The 14467-nt window shown below is 45.3% G+C and overlaps 1 non-coding gene across 1 annotated transcript; it reads left to right on the top strand.

Moving 5' to 3' along the window:
• Positions 1-11609: 11609 nt before the first annotated feature.
• Positions 11610-11682, top strand: TRNAG-UCC (transfer RNA glycine (anticodon UCC)). Its single transcript has one exon. It is a non-coding gene; the product is annotated as a tRNA-Gly (tRNA).
• The last annotated feature ends 2785 nt before the right edge of the window (positions 11683-14467 follow it).

Raw genomic sequence — 14467 nt, forward strand, 5'->3', positions numbered from 1 at the left:
CACAGTCAGTACTTAATAAATGCTACATCCTTGAACATGCCTGAGGCAATGGCATACACATAGTAGGTACTCAGGCCGTACTTGATTGACCGTAGCAGGGTACCAGTTGTTTACACGTACAGGGTTATACGGCACTAGAGAGAAAGTGCCACCTTTGGGGTCTGAAGAACTGGTTCAAGTCTGGACTCTGCCACTTACTAGCATGTGACCTGGAGTAGGTTTCCTAACCTGACATTCCTTCCCTCTTTGTAAAAACAGAATAATAGTATCTATTTTGCATGGTTGTTTTGAAATCTAAATGAGATACTGGGACTTCCCTGGTGGTGCAGTGGTTAAGAATCCTCCTGTCAATGCAGAGGACACCGGTTTGAGCCCTGGTCTGCGAAGATCCCACATGCCGCGGAGCAACTAAGCCTGTGCACCACAACTACTGAGCCTGCGCTCTAGAGCCCGTGCTCCACAACAAGAGATGCCACCGCAACTGGAAGCCCGCGCCCTGCAACGAAGAGTATCCCCCGCTTGCCACAACTAGAGAAAGCCTGTGCGCAGCAACGAAGACCCAACAACAAAGACCCAATTCAGCCAAAAATAAATAAATAAATTTAAAAATAAATAAAGGAGATACTGCCTGTGACATTAGCTATCCTGGCACATAATGGGAGATCAGTAAATATTAGCTGAATTTTGAGAGTTTGTCAGCATATGGACCCCTAGGGAGGTAAGGGGCCCAATAAATAAAACTGTTTGCTCCCACCAACATTTTCATATGGGTAAACCTGGGTTCAAACAAACATCAGAGGTCGGTTTGAAGTAGAAAAACGGGATGGACATGTCTCAAAAAGGTAACATGTGGAAGGCTTGGGCTAGGCCCTTGGTCCCAGTCTTGATGTCCTGGAGTATTAAACTTTCCAGATTTTTCCAGCGCCCGAGGGAATCCTCTCCCCTCCAACACACACACACACACACACACACACACACACACACACACACACACAGAGGCAGGAAGGAAGGTTGTGCCATGGGCCCCTCACCTCGAACCCCAGCCCCCTACATAGCCACTGGGGTGGAGGATGAGGGGTAACATATTCGTGTTAAGCCATTCAGATTCTCTCTTTTGGTTGGTCCCAGATCTGGGGTGAGGAAGTCCAAGTTAATTCTAGAACATACTGTGCCAGAAAACACAAAGTATTCATGGGTTTAGCTCAGGACACAGAAGCCAACCTGAAGGACTCTCACTGGCCAAATTTGGGGCAAAGTACCAAAAAAAGAGTAATTACGGTAAGTATTGAGGGTCTTTTTTTTTAAGATATAAATTCTATAATGCTCCTAAAGAAAGAGGAGGAAAGAGAAGGAAAATAGGGAAAACTCTTCTTTATAAGACTGCCATGTAAAAATAAGGAAGGATTGCTAGAAAATCATTTTGCAACCTGCAACATAATAATTAATTTAGGCAAAGTTCATCAAAGAATATTGGGTAAAAATTGCAGGGAAACAGAATATTCACACTGCCTCCAAGTTATCACCCCACAGATTGCTTATGGATTAGAAGAGCCAAATGTAACGTTACAATAGAAAAACTTGGTGGTTTCTATATTAACTAAATAATCAAGTTTAGTCTCACCAGAAATTGCCTACTGATGTGTGAAATAGGAAGTATACAACATCACCGAGTTCATTGTTTTACCAAAAAATGTTTAACCTAAATCTAATCATGAAGAAACACCAGACAAATCCAGAATGAAGGACATCCGATAAGACAACTGGCCAGAAGGTTTCAAAATGGTCAATGTCGAGAAACATGAAAGAAGGCAGAATGACTGTTCTAGATTTTTAAATGACAAAACAATATGCAGCATAATAACCTTGACTGGAGATTATCATACTAAATGAAGTAAGTCAGAGAAAGACAAATATCATATAATATCCCTTTATGAGGAACCTAAAAAAAATGATACAAATGAACTTATTTACAAAACAGAAACAGATTCACAGACTTAGAGAATGGAACTTAGGGTTACCGGGGAGAAGGGTAGCGGGGAGGGATAGGCTGGAAGTTTGGGATTGACATGTACACACTGCTATATTTAAAACAGATAACCCACAAGGACCTACTGTATAGCACAGGGAACTCTGCTCAATATTCTGTAATAACCTAAATGGGAAAAGAATTTGAAAAAGAAAAGATGCATGTATATGTATAACTGAATCACTTTGCTGTACACCTGAAACTATAGCAACATTGTTAATCAACTATACCCCAATATAAAATAAAAAATTTTTAAAAACCCTTGATTGGATCCTCGATTTTAAAAATTATAAAGGGAAATTTGGGACACTTGTGAAATTTTAAATATATACTGGACATTACATGATATTGTTGAATTGTGGTTAATTTTCTTAGGTGTGATGAGGGTATGGTGGTTCAGAAGAAGAAAATCTTTACCTTAGGAGGCCGTGCTGAAGAATTCAGGGGGAAAGCATTATAGTATCTACAACATACTTTCAAATGGTTTAGTCAAAAACCAGCGCACGCGCGTGTGTGTGTATAGGGTGAGAAAGAAAGCTCATGAACATGGCAAAATGTTAACTGATGAATCTGATTGATTGAAGGTTTATCGTTCTATTCGTTCAGCTTTTCTATGGGCTTGAAATTTTTCAAGATACACCTGGGAGCAAATAATCTCTTTCCTGGGAATTTGCGATTCGGATTTAGAAATGTCATTCTAGGTTGATCAATCAAACCTAAAAATTGAGTTTTGGGTGGGGTTTTTTTGTTGTTTTTTTTTTCAAAGAAGACAAGTATGTAAATCCAGAAGCTAAGGGCAGCCACCTTCTACCACATGCTCGGAAAAACAGAGAAAACAGCCCAGATGAAGAAATGGAAGAAACAGACGTCCAGAATGATACAGAAAAGAGAGACGAGGCAACCCCAAAGACAGAGAGACTGATAGGAGCATCTTTCTTGTTTCTGAAGCTTTAGTTCTTGGTCCCAGTCTAAAAAGCCAGTCGCATGCCTGCCATTGGGTTCTCGGAGACATTCCTATATCTAATGTCCTCCTTTTGCTGAAACTAATTTGAGTGAGTTTTTCTGTTACATGCAACCAAGTGGGGGTGGTGGTGGTTATGTGGTGAGGAGAAGGTGGTAGGGTTTTATTTTAACTAAACATTTTTTATAGTGGTAAAATATACATAGCCTGTGGGATTAACAGGTACAAACTACTAAAATAGATAGGCAACAAGGTACTACTGTATAGGGGTTTCCCTGGTGCCACAGTGGTGAAGAATCCGCCTGCCAATGTAGGGGACACGGTTTTGAGCCCTGGTCCGGGAAGATCCCACATACCGCGGAGCAACTAAGCCCGTGCGCCACAACTACTGAAGCCTGTGCACCTAGAGCCCGTGCTCCGCAACAAGAGAAACCACCACAATGAGAAGCCCACGCACCGCAACGAAGAGTAGCCCCTGCTCATAACAACTAGAGAAAGCCCCCACGCAGCAACAAAGACCCAATGCAGCCAAAAATAAATTAAATTAATTAATTTTTTTAAAAAAGGTACTGTTGGGCTTCCCTGGTGGCGCAGTGGATGAGAGTCCGCCTGCCGATGCAGGGGACACAGGTTCGTGCCCCGGTCCGGGAGGATCCCACGTGTCGCGGAGCGGCTGGGCCCGTGAGCCATGGCCGCTGAGCCTGCGCGTCCGGAGCCTGTGCTCCACAGCGGGAGAGTCCACAGCAGTGAGAGGCCCGCGTACCGCAAAAAAAAAATAAATAAATAAATAAATAAAAATTTAAAAAAATAAAAAAAAATAAAAAAGGTACTGTTATAGCACAGGGAACTATATTCAATATCTTGTAATAACCTATAATAGAAAAGAATATGGAAATATATATACTTATACATAACTGAATCACTGCTGCACACCTGAAACTAACACGATATTGTAAATCAACTATACTTCAATTTGAAAAAAATACATAACATAAAATTGACCGTTTTAGCCGTTTTTAAGTGTACAGTTCAGTGGCTTTACATACATTCACCTTGTGCAACCTTCACCCCCATCCCTCTCCAGAACTTTCCCATATGAAACTCTGTACCCATTAAACAACTCCCCTTTCTCCCCTCCTCTACCCGCTAGGCAACCACCATTGTGCTTTGTGTTACCATGATTTTGAATCCTGTAGTTATCTCATATAAGTGGAATCCTACAGTATATGTCTTTTTGTGACTTATTTCACTTAGTATCCTGTCTTCAAGATTCATCCATGCTGTAGCCTGTGCCAGCATTTACTTCCTTTCTAAGGTTGAATAATGTTCCATTGTACGTATATACACATTTTGTTTGTCTATTCATTGTTGATAGACTACCTTTTGGCTATTATGAATAATGCTGCTATGAACATGGTGGTAGGGTTTTCAAGGTACGTGCATAGGGCTTCCCTCCCTGGTGGCGCAGTGGTTGAGAGTCCGCCTGCCGATGCAGGGGACGCGGGTTCGTGCCCCGGTCCGGGAAGATCCCACGTGCCGCGGAGCGGCTGGGCCCGTGAGCCATGGCCGCTGAGCCTGTGCGGCTGGAGCCTGTGCTCCCCAACCGGAGAGGCCACAGCAGTGAGAGGCCCGCGTACCGCAAAAAAAAAAAACAAAAAAAAAGATACACGCATAAAGAAAAGTTCAGTAGTCTATGCAATGAAATATTAATAGAAGTTATCTCTAAGAGACAGAAGTAGAGATACATTTTTTTAAAGATTTTATTTTTTTTTAGAGCAGTTTTGTGTTCACAGCAAAACTGAGAGGAAGGTGCAGAGAGTTCCCACACACCCCCTGCCCCCCTCACATGCACATCCCCCACCATCAACGTCCCCTACCAGATGGTACATTTGTTGTAACTGATGAACCTACACCGTCATAATCACCCAAAGCCCATAGGTGACATGAGGGTTCACTCTTGGTGCTGTACATTCTGAGTTTGGACAAACGTACCCACCATTATAGTATCACACAGAGTTCTTTCACGGCCCTAAAATGCCCTGTGCTGTGCCTATTCACCCCTCCCTCCCCACAACCCTTGGTAACCAGTAATCCTTTTCCTGCCTCCACAGTTTTGCTTTTTCCAGAATGTTATACAGTTGGAATCATACACTATATAGTCTTTTCAGATTGGCTTCTGTCACTCGGTAATATGCATCTAATCTTCCTCTGTGTCTTTTCGTGGCTCGATAGCGCGTTTCTTTCTAGCGCTGAATAACATTCCATTGTCTGGATGTCCCACAGTATATTTACCCATTCACCCACTGAAGGACACCCTGGTTGCTTCCAAGTTTTGGCAATCATTATGAACGAAGCTGCTATAAACACTGGTGTGCAGATTTTTGTGTGGACATAAGTTTGCAACTCCTTTGGATAAATACCAAGGAGAACAACTGCTGGATAATTTGGTAAGAGTGTATTTAGTTTCATAAGAAACCACCAAACTGACTTCCAAAGTGGCTGTAGCATTTTGCTTTCCCACCAGTGAAGTGCCTCTTAAATAAAGCCTTTGGCTCATTTTTTATTCTGGTTGTTTTCTTATTATTGAGTTTTAAGAGTTCTTTGCATATTATAGATAATAGTCTTTTATCAGATGTGTCTTTGTAAATATTTTCTTTCAGTCTGTGGCTTGTCTTCTCATTCTTTGACATTGTCTTTTGCAGAAAAGTTTTTAGTTTGAATGAAGTCCAGATTATCAATTCTTCCTTTTATGGATCATTCCTTTGGCGTCATCATATCTAAAATGTCACCTTTATACTCGAGGTCATCTAAGTTTTCTCCCATGTTATCTTCTTGGAGTTTTATAGTTTTGTGTTTTACATTTCAGTCTATGATGGAGTTTGAGTTAATTTTTGTGAAGAGTATAAGGTCTGTGACCAGATTTTTTTTTTCTTTTTTTTCTGCATGTGGATGTCAAGTTGTTTCAGCACCATTTGTTGAGAAGACTGTCTTTGCTCCTGTGTCAAAGATCAGTTGGCTATATCTATGTGGGTCTCCAGATAAATTTTTACTTTTATTTTTATGCTTTTTTTGTATAGTCTAAATATTATTTGTTACAATGAAGACGCACTGCTTATATAGTCAGGGAAAAAAAACTATTTTCATTTTGGGGGAAAATACCATTTTCTGTTCCATAAATGGTCATTCCATCCCTGAAAATTACTGGAATAATTGTCCGTGTGATGAAACATTCATTCATTTAGCAAACATTTCAGTATGAGAGAATATTGTATTGCTTGCAAAGACTCCAGATATATCTTGAAGGTTCTCTCATCTAAACTTATGCTGTTTCCCCCTATTTTACTCTATAAATATTACTGTAAGAACATGAAATAAAACTTTAAAAAGAAGGAAAACTCACCACGCTGATTTCTTTCTTGTTTCCCACGCCCCCCACCCCAATCTGTGTCCGTATCCTTTTACCCACTTGTAATCACCTGGCCTTCCTTTTAATTCTCTCTTCAGAATCTATCAACTCATTCATTTAAAACCCTCCAGAATCTATTCATATTTTGAGCATGTTCTGCTTTGTGTTCATTCTAAACGCATTTTTCAAGCTTCGACAGTTACTGTGTGCTGGAGACGGGATCTTGTCTCTTTCTTGTCTGTGCGCCCAGCCCCGAGCACGGTGCCAGCACAGAGGAGGTCAGTAGTAAGTCCGTGTTTGTCGAATGCGTGAACAGGAATACGGACAGTTGTGTTGGCGGGGGAGGGGATGCTCTGTGTATGTTTAAACCAAGCACACGTGCAAAGCTATGGAATTGCAAATGAGATCGTTTCCACCCCAATCCTGAGCCCTGACTCAGAGCCCCCTGGTGTCTTTTGTCTCCAAGCTGCAGGGAATCCAAGCAGAAAAAATTCCCTATTAATGGTTCCATAAAACATTCAGGTCCTGGATGCAGCCCCGTGGAGGCCACGTGGCAGCCCGGAATACAGATGTGCCAGCTCAGGAGGGAGTCCCATTCTCATTTAGTCTTATCTGTCATTAGGGCAGGAGCCTGAGCCCCCGAGCCAGGCCTGGGGAACTCTTCACCATCGGAGGGTAAAACGGAGCCAAGTTTTGGCCAGCCCTAGTTAGTGTCTGGAAGAGTTCCCCTTCTGAAGGTCTGCACTGGGTTTTGTTATATATGACACAAGAGGCTAATCTCCTACCTTTCCCTCAGGGGAACAATTCCATTATCTTAACCGACCATGTGGCTTTGGATTTTTTTTTAGGCGCTGTGCTTGTGTGATTCAACAAGATACATTTTGCGAGTAATTCTGATGGCACCAGCTCATGTGGGTGCTTGGGGAAAGCTCTTTGATTTTAATGATGGCAGACAGAGCTGGGGGTACCAGCTGTGTGCGAGTGCATGCGGCCGGCAGAGGCCCAGGGTGGGTAGAGGACATGAGGGAGGGAGACAGTCACAACGAGGTTCTTAGGAAATGTCTTTTAATTGATGCAGAAAACTTGGACTTAGAGATCTATTATTTCATTTTGCAAAGAATGAAAACAATATCCTTTCTCAAAAAAAAAAAAAAAATATATATATATATATATCTGTTTTGTATTCTCCTCTCCCGAAACCATGAAATAGCTTTGGGAAAATAGTCATCTTGTGTGAAAAACAACACAATTTCTTGAAATGGCATTCTGTGAACTTTGGGGAGAGGGAGGAAGAAGGGGCCCAGACCCTCTCCCGCTTTCTCCCAATCGGTAAGTATGGGGCATAGCGCTCCACAAAGACTGCCTTGAGCCTCTCACCCCCTGAGCAAAAACTCTCCATGTCTTCCGATCGCCAAGACAGAACACAAATCATTGAGGCCACCATTCCAGGCCTGCGACTGTCTCACCCAGCCGGCCTGTCCAGCCCCTTCTCTGACCGCCCTCTTCTGCAAAGCCTCCTCCTCCACTGCAGGTGAGCTGGCCTCTTCGCTGTAACCCACTTTCTCGCATCTCCATCCATCTGGATCTCACCCATCGTCCAAGAGCAGGGTCAAATCTTCCCTTTTCAGCCATGTCTTTCCCACCGCCCCAGCTGGAGGGGGACCCATCACCCTTAAACACCCACATATCTTTTGTAACAGTCTTATGCATCTTTTTCCAATCCTGCAGGTCATACTCCAAGCCAGACTGTAAGCTCTTTGAGTGCAGGGATTTTTATTACAGTTCACTGAATCTCTTGCTTATTCATATGTGCCTTGTGCGAATCAAATATCTGATGCTCAGTCAATGCACGCGGGATTGGTTGACTCCAGTGGGCTTGACACTGCTCAGTTGGAGAGGAACAGGAGAGAATGTAAGCGAGTCCCTCGCGTGGTTTACAACCCTCCTGCACAGGCAAGATGTGACACCGGCAGAGAACAGCAGGGGGCGCACCGTGCAATGCAAACGGCAAATCTGAATACCACAAGCAGTTGTCTGGAAAAGGGTTAGGGAAGCTCAGGAAAGAAAAAGGCCAGCTTTTAATTAGTTGTAAGAAGTGGTTGTGCTGGAGATGGTCTTGAGGGGTAATTACATTTTGTAGTATTTGTGTGGTACCTTAGTGTTTTCAAAGCCCCTTCACTTACACTGGCTGAATAAGTTCACACCGCTGTTGTTAGGGATTACTGTTTTAAAGACTAAGAGGACAAGGTCCTGGAAGCAGGAGTGATTTGGCCAAAGTCACATGGCAGGGTAGGGGCAAAGCTAGGACTCAAACCTGGGTCTTTGGAGTTCAAGTTCACTGGGCCCCCACTGCCTTCCGACTCTATCATCCTTTGACTTTAAATTAGAATTTTGGAGCAAGGTAGTGAAGCAAAATGAAAACGTCACTTAAAAACATATTGGGGGCTTCCCTGGTGGCTCAGTGGTTAAGAATCCACCTGCCAATGCAGGGGACACGGGTTCGAGCCCTGGTCCTGGAAGATCCCATATGCTGCGGGAGCAACTAAGCCCGTGTGCCACAACTACTGAGCCTGCGCTTTAGAGCCTGCGAGTCACAACTACTGAGCCCACGAGCCAGAACTACTGAAACCCGCGTGCCTAGAGCCCATGCTCCGCAACAAGCAAAGCCACTGCAATGAGAAGCCACCACAACGAAGAGTAGCCCCCCCACTCGCCACAACTAGAGAGAGCCCACGCGCAGCAACGAAGACCCAACGCAGCCAAAAGTAAATAAAATAAATAAATTTTTAAAACCTATATTGGGCACAGAAACAAAATCACGGACATAAAGAACAGACTGGTGGGAGGGGCTTCGGGGAGGGATGGAGATGGGAGGTGGGGTTAGCAGATGTAAGCTTTTATATATAAACTGGATAAACAACAAGGTCCTACTGTGTAGCACAGAGAACTATATTCCATAGCCTATGAGAAACCATAATGGAAAACAGTATTTTTAAAAAAGAATGGATATGTATGTATAACTGAGTCACTTTGTTGTACAGAATGAATTAACATAGCATTGTAAATCAATTATACCTCAATATAAAATGTGATAAAAATAATACATTTTTTAAAATAAAAAATACTGGGCAAGCTGCCCTTTGTAGGATAGATTGGGGGGGGGGGGACCGGATGGGAGCTCTGACATATGGCAATAAGGATGAAATGATGACACTTGATAACACCCTGGTTACAAAGGCTAGGGGAAGAAGGGGGCGGAGACGACTCAGGTTGTAGGGCTGAGTGGATGTGAGGATGTTGTCTGCGACCCTGGAAGGGTGGGGGGGGGGCTAGAGTAGATAGGACAGCGTCCCTGGGGGCATCGAGGTGACATTCATGAGAACTCCTGAAGGCATTGGCAACGTGGTACCGGAAGTCCAAGGGAAGCTTTGGGCTGAGGGAGACCTAAAGGGGACCACTGGGTCCCCCCCAGTGGGTCAAGGAAATAAGCTCACTGACGAAACTTGTGCCTAATTTAACAGAGGGACCGGCTAGAGAGGGGTTTCCTAGCATTTATTTACACGAAACGATGGAACATAAGGGTGTTGGAGCCACGCCCCCGGCATTCAGATACTGACCTGAAGTGGCCGGAGGCCTTCCTCCTCTGAGCACGGCACTCTTTAAGCTCCCAGGATCTTCCCATTCCAAGTTTCAGGATACACCTCCCTATAAGGATGGGGCTCTAAGACATGGCCCTTAGAGAACGGCACGGGTGCCAGGCGCCCCGTGATGCGGCAAAGCAGGACGTGTATGGTCAGGGGTTGGTGTCTGGGGTTACCAGGGTCTGGGTCTCGGGGTCTGGGTGGGGGGCAGGGGAAGGAACCCACTGTGCACATGAGTCGCCCAGTGTCCCATAGTGACCTTTAGTTCCCTTTCTGGGGCTTTAGCCCCCTTAGCTGATGGGCACAGTATCATTTCCCCCCATTACAGGTTGAATTGTGCTCTCCCATCCCCAAAATGTGTATGTGGAGGTCCTAATCCCCAGGACCTCGGAATGTGACTGTATTTGGAGAAAGGGTCATCACAGGAGGTGATCAAGGTTAAATAAAACCATCAGGGTGGGCCCTGATCCCATACGACTGGTGTCCTTATAAGAAGAGGGGATGAGGGCACAGACACACAGAGAGGAACGACCACGTGAAGACACAGGGGGGAGAAGACAGAAGGAGAGAGGCCTCTGGAGGATGCAACCCTGCTGATACCTTGACCTCAGATATCCAGACCCCGGAACTGTGAGAAAGTGAACGTCTGTCGTTAAGCCACTTGGTCTGTGGTGCTTTGCTGTGGCCGCCTGAGCAGATCAATATACCCCGAATCCTGATACTTACCCAGGCTGAAGCCCAGCTGCCCCTTTTCTACCCACTCAGAACCTGCAACTGATCCTCAGCTGCTTAACATTACGTTCAAACAATAAGACAAACACTCTGCCTCTCCCGTCTCACCCGAACTTTTCTCTCACTTCCAGGCACGTCTGCAATTAGCCCCTTCTAACGTGCGCCCTCGTTCTCTCATTTCTAAGCTGCCGGAGCGCGTGCTGTCCCGTCCCGCGGGCTCACTTCCCAAGGGCAGGACACCTGAGTCCATCTCCCTTCTGCTCTCCCGTCGCCTGGAGTTGCACTGAGCCGCGTGCTCTGGGTCGCAAAACCTACCCCGTGACAATAACAACAGACTCTTTGCCTCGACATTGGATTTGCCTAACTCCTCATTTAAAACAATCACTACCACTCAACTTTCCCCCAGTACCCCAAAAGCCCATCCATTTGGGGAAGCAAGGTCGGGGAGAAACAGGGGAGTCTCTCGATTTTCAAAATCTATCTGTGTTCTGATTTAGGGTGTTATCCAGTGTCAAGAGGGTTTGCCCTCTTTGAAAATACGAAGCAGGTTTTCCAGCTGGGACCCTGCTAGCATGGTTACTAAGGAGACCAACTGGCCTAGGTGCTGTAATTAATCACTAAATTCTGAGCAGCCAAATCCCAGTGATGAGCGCCTCTTTCCTTTGAGAGCGACAAGTGCTGGGTAGGTGGAAGGTTGAGGAGTTCACGGGTGGAAGCCCAGCTCTGGCTGTCCCTTCCGCCTGCACTCCCTCCACTGAAATTTGCCAGCGGCTGTTTTAAGAGCTTCTAGATCTGCCTCCAAACTTCCCTGTCAGAACTGAATGAAGAATCCATATAGGGACTTCCCCGGTTGTCCAGTGGTTAAGACTCTGCACTTCCAATGCAGGGGGCCCAGGTTCGATCCCTGGTCGGGGAACTAAGATCCCACACGCATGCCGCAACTAAAGATCCCGCACGCGGCAACTAAGACCCAGTGCAGCCAAATAAATAAATAAATAAATTTTAAAAATTAGAACAATGACAAAAATGGGATACATGTATATGTATAACTGAATCACTTTGCTGTACACCTGAAACTATCACAACAATGATAATCAACTATACTCCAATAGAAAATAAAAATTTTTTTCAAAAAAGAACTGAATGGAGGCTAATGCTTGCAGCCACCCTGGCTCGGGCCCCTTGACTGCAAGAGGATAGGCAGCTGGTATGGGCAGAGGTGACCTTTCCTCTCCAATGATGTGAATAAGTAGGTGCTGTCAGTCAGAAGAGCAGAGGGCAGCTTGCTTTTCCAAGACCAGGTCCCATCCCCGAGGGAAGCCCACAGGCCTCAAGGTGTCATGATTCAGCCACCAAGTGCAGAGGAGAAAGCCTTTAAGTGACCCTGAGCACCCAGTTTGCACCCCTGCTAGTTCAGTCCTGCTGTTCGGAGAGGCAAGCTTCTCACACCCACAGCCACACCCACAGCTGTGGCCGTAAACTCCCTCTGGGCTCATTCCTGCCCTCCCCTCCAGGCGCTACAGCAAACAACTTCCCACAAAAGGCAGCTTCATTCAACCCAAGAGGACCATCCGGCTCATTCGGTTCAACGCTTCCATTTGGTAAAGGAGCAAAGAAAAGTTCAGAGAAGTTAAGTGGCTTTTCACTCTTGCTTTTTCTTTCCCTCCACTGCAGGGACACAAAAGCATCTGGTCCCCCAACACCCAGGGAATGATGAGGTACTCGAGGGCAGGGAGATCACGGAAGATGCTTTTCTACTGCGAGTAACAGAAAACCCAAGAAGGGTTTAAACAAAATGCGGTGGTTAAAGTTAGCAATGGCTCCAGTGAACAGCCTCGGCATAGCCACCCCTTTGTCCTCTGACCCTGTGGTCTCCACCCAACCTGGCTCTGGACTGGCCTTGGGATGACCTTTAGCCAATAAATGCAACCAAAGCAAACGGAGTGCCAGCGCCAGGCTTTGGCTTCCAGGGATTCCACGTGCTTCTGCCTGGCACGTTGCTTGATTGTACTTGCTTGCACTCGCACCTCAGCCTTGCTATGAGACCATGCCAGACCAGGCCTGCTGAGGGGATGGGAGAAACACAGGAAGGATAAGACACTTGGGAGAGAACCAAGGTGCCTCCAACCGACAGCCAGCCAACGTGCAGCTGACTGTAGATTCACGAAGGTGCCTGAGACCGGGACTTCCCTGCTGATGCCAGCCTAAGTTGCCAATCTGAAGGATCAGAGCCAAATAAATGGTTTGTTGTTTAACAAAGCCTCTGACTTTGGTGTGGTTTGTTATGAAGCAACAGTGAACTGAATCCTGACATGTGAAATAAATATTTGAGTTTTTTCCTCTTAAAAAAAAGTTGGAGGTTTCAAATCCAGGATTGGTGTGGCAGCTCCATAGTCAACCGGGACCCTGAATCCTTCTATCCTGATGCTCCACCATGTTTAGTTCATGGCTTTCCTGCTCAAAGCTGTCTCATGATCCAACATAGCTGCTGAAGCTCCAGCCATCACATTTGTGTTCCAGGCAGGGAGGAAGGAAGAAAGGCAAATAAGAGGCCTCTTCTAGCTGAATTGTTCCCCTTTAAAAGAGTTGGAAGCCCCACCCAATAAGTCAATTCTTGTTGACTACCCTTGGCTGCAAGGAAAGCTGGGAAAGGTAGCCTTTTAGTGGAGCACATTCCTACCTAGAATAAAATCAAGTATACTGTGTAGTAAGGAGGAACAGGGGAATGGGTGTTGAGTAGGCAACCAGCAACATCTGCCGCAGCGTGTGTAAAATCAAGCTCCAGGCCCCAACACACATCAGGATGCAAAAATGACCACATGTCATGCTGATTTCACAGAGTTCATAGTGGTGGCTTTGCCCTGTAGTAACAAAGTGTAAGATTTGGGCAATAGACATCTAAGTGGAAAATCGTGAGTGTGCCAGTCTCCTGGGCCTTTTTGTAGTGAATACAGATGGAAGCGAAGTTTGTTCTTAGAAGGTGTTGCTCTTAACCTGGGGCAGGTGTTGCTTGCTCTCTTCCTTGCTTTCTTCCTGTTTTGTTTTGTTTTGTTTTAATTGAGATATACTTCACATAAAATTCACAATTTTAAAGCATACAATTCAGTGGGGTTTTAGTATATTTACTATGTTGTGCAACCATCAGCAGTATCTAATTCCAGAACATTTCCATCACCCCAAAAAGAAACCCCATATCCATTAGCAGTCAGAGCAGATGTTTTCTTTAATGCTTCTCCACCAAGTCTCAGGTCCATCAGAGAGCCAGACTCGCCACATGAGAGAGTGCTGAAGATCCTTGGACCACTTAGGCTCAAACCCTGGGATTCTAGAATATTTGTGGATCTTCTTGGGAGAGCCAAGGAGGAGGTCATGATGTAATTCACCTACAGCTGGGAAAGGAGGGACCCACAAGGGCGCTGCAGAATCTAAACATTCCCTGCCTGGGCTCACCGTGAGGCTACCTTCCACAGGGAAAGGAAGGGAAGGGAAGGAGGCTCCACGCTGAAGGGTGGGTGCTTGGTGGTGACACCCTAAAGTAGAGCAGCAGCTTTAAAAGCACTCTGTCGTGCCGGTAGATGCTGGGAGAGGAGTTTCAGATTCAGTCGGAATGATTTACGTGAAAGGATGGAGAGGATGCCGAACTCGCATTTATTAAATGTCTCAAAGGTTCCAAATACAAACAGAACCTCGTTTTTCTACCC

This window comes from Kogia breviceps, chromosome 8 (genome assembly GCF_026419965.1).
Source record: "Kogia breviceps isolate mKogBre1 chromosome 8, mKogBre1 haplotype 1, whole genome shotgun sequence".
NCBI classification, from domain to species: domain Eukaryota; kingdom Metazoa; phylum Chordata; class Mammalia; order Artiodactyla; family Physeteridae; genus Kogia; species Kogia breviceps.